This window comes from Photinus pyralis, unplaced genomic scaffold (assembly GCF_008802855.1).
Source record: "Photinus pyralis isolate 1611_PpyrPB1 unplaced genomic scaffold, Ppyr1.3 Ppyr1.4_LG2, whole genome shotgun sequence".
In the NCBI taxonomy this organism is placed as follows: Eukaryota; Metazoa; Arthropoda; class Insecta; order Coleoptera; family Lampyridae; genus Photinus; species Photinus pyralis.
This window is the reverse complement of record NW_022170403.1, coordinates 22,248,387-22,250,930: the sequence shown is the minus strand read 5'-3', so window position 1 is coordinate 22,250,930 and position 2,544 is coordinate 22,248,387. Positions and strand designations below refer to the sequence as shown.

Genomic DNA, 2,544 nt, shown 5'->3' with positions numbered 1-2,544 from the left:
ATATTTATATCCTCTGCTTTAAAGCAACTCCCGCAATGTTATTCTTAGCGCGCTACAAATTCAGTGTCAGACACTGAAATACTGCTCTCAGATGTGTTTTGAAACGTTGACTTTGGAATTTATTTTACCGTATTAAGTTTTAAAGTTTAAAAAGAGCACATGCTCAAACATCCAACAACTTTTTTTTCTAATGAAACCACATCTTTATTTTCCTTTTGGAATTTTACATAGTGTTTCATATACAGGGTGTCCCATTTTCGACACTTTCATAGGCGTTAAAGTCAAAATTTGCACATTTTTGCTTCATAGATCCGGAGATAAATCAAACAATTTTCAATTTCAGAATGACCCTATATATTCTTAGTAACAACAGAATCAAAAAAATGTTTCTTGAAAATTATTGATAAATAATCTGCCGTTTTCAAAATAAATAATCATACAGTATCGGGTCAAAAAGTTATTGGATCTAACTTCATTTTATTTAAATGGCATACCCTGTATATTTCAATCTACAAATAGCATATTATATTCTTTTTTTTAAATATAACACTGAAAAAATTCAATATCGATTCAAAAAGGTTCAAAAAAGAAAGGTTGAAGGATTTATAGTGGATTACCTATTATAATAAATTTTTTTTTCTTTTTTGGCGATCGATTTCGACATTTATTGTCATCATCTGGCCCTAGCTAAAATATACATAAATAAAATCTCGTATGTTAACAAGTTAGAGGTTTTCTTACCGTCAAAGTTAAAATATTAAAATATAGATGAATGGTGGTAACATAAGTTATTTTTTGTGAGCCGATGTGGATGTAGATGTGGCGGCTGAAATAAATTTTGTGAAGTTAGTAAATCGTGTAAGGTGTATGTGTCTGTATGTATTGGGTGTGTTTAGGTTTATGTAGTGTTTGTATGTGTAGATTTTATTAAAATATTAAGAGCTTACTCAACTGTGTTGTGGCTGTAAAGTGAGGTTATGTGTGTTCATTGGCGTGGTGTGTAAAAGGGGGCATCGATTTGTATAGGTGATTAGTGTTAAATTCTGTGATGTCGTTGCTAAGGATAATATTTTTGTCCAGAAGGGCTTTGTGTATTTCGTAGTGTTCTAGTATTGTAAGTTTTTGATATTCTTTGTATTTGTGTAAAATTTGTGTGTTTTCTATTGAGATGGTGTGATTCGTGGATTTTGTATGTGTTCCTATTGCTGAATGTGGTATATTTTTCTTGTGTTCGTTAAATCTAATTTGAAATTGGCGAGTAGTCTGTCCTATGTATATACATATAGTTGCATTGATCGCATGTGATTTTATAAATTCCTGATTGTAGATGGTGTGGTTCTTTTGGTTTGTTGTTTGTTAATATATTATGTAATGTGGGATGTGAGGGTGGTGTTGTGTGGTTTTAGTAATTTCTGTAGTGGTCTTTGTATATGTTGATAGTATGGAATGGATAAGTATTTGGATCTGTGTTTGTGATGTGGGTAGATGTTTTTTAGGCTGTGTTTTGTTTTTGTTTTTTTGAAAATGTTATGTATATAGTTTAGATCGTAATTGTTATTTAATGCTATTTGAAGAATGGTGTTGTATTCTAAATTAAAATTTTGTGTGTCGAGTGGGGTGTTTAGTAATCTATTAGTAATCTATTAAATAGTAATCTATTAAATAGGAAGTGGAATGCAGTGTTTTTTATGTTAGGGGAATGATGTGAGTGGTAAGGTATTATTATGTCGGTGGTGGTGGGTTTTCTATAGATATTATAAGATATGTAAGTTGTGTGGTTGTGCAGTGTGAGGTCTAGGAAGTTGATTTTTCGGTCTTTTTCTATTTCTAGTGTGAATTTTATGTTAGATATGTTATTTATGTGTGTGTGGAAATTTAGAACACTACGAAATACACAAAGCCCTTCTGGACAAAAATATTATCCTTAGCAACGACATCACAGAATTTAACACTAATCACCTATACAAATCGATGCCCCCTTTTACACACCACGCCAATGAACACACATAACCTCACTTTACAGCCACAACACAGTTGAGTAAGCTCTTAATATTTTAATAAAATCTACACATACAAACACTACATAAACCTAAACACACCCAATACATACAGACACATACACCTTACACGATTTACTAACTTCACAAAATTTATTTCAGCCGCCACATCTACATCCACATCGGCTCACAAAAAATAACTTATGTTACCACCATTCATCTATATTTTAATATTTTAACTTTGACGGTAAGAAAACCTCTAACTTGTTAACATACGAGATTTTATTTATGTATATTTTAGCTAGGGCCAGATGATGACAATAAATGTCGAAATCGATCGCCAAAAAAGAAAAAATTTATTATAATAGGTAATCCACTATAAATCCTTCAACCTTCATTAGAGACCTATTAATGGAGTCGTTCATCAAGAACATGTTCAAAAAAGAGTTCTTAAAAATTCAAAAATTCGTTTGTAGTAATTTCTAATTTTTTCAGTGTCAGAAAAAAAGGCGCTAGTTCGTAGAAAACGGTTCCTTTTGTGAGACCT

At 31.4% G+C, this 2,544-nt stretch overlaps 2 long non-coding RNA genes across 2 annotated transcripts; one reads left to right on the top strand and one right to left on the bottom strand.

Moving 5' to 3' along the window:
• Positions 1-600: 600 nt before the first annotated feature.
• Positions 601-1,063, bottom strand: LOC116163179. The gene is made up of 3 exons (XR_004143688.1): positions 948-1,063; positions 742-826; positions 601-687 (listed from the first exon to the last, which is right to left on the bottom strand). It is a non-coding gene; the product is annotated as an uncharacterized LOC116163179 (long non-coding RNA).
• An 874-nt stretch (positions 1,064-1,937) lies between these two features.
• LOC116163216 lies at positions 1,938-2,341 on the top strand. The gene is made up of 3 exons (XR_004143696.1): positions 1,938-2,038; positions 2,160-2,244; positions 2,299-2,341. It is a non-coding gene; the product is annotated as an uncharacterized LOC116163216 (long non-coding RNA).
• The last annotated feature ends 203 nt before the right edge of the window (positions 2,342-2,544 follow it).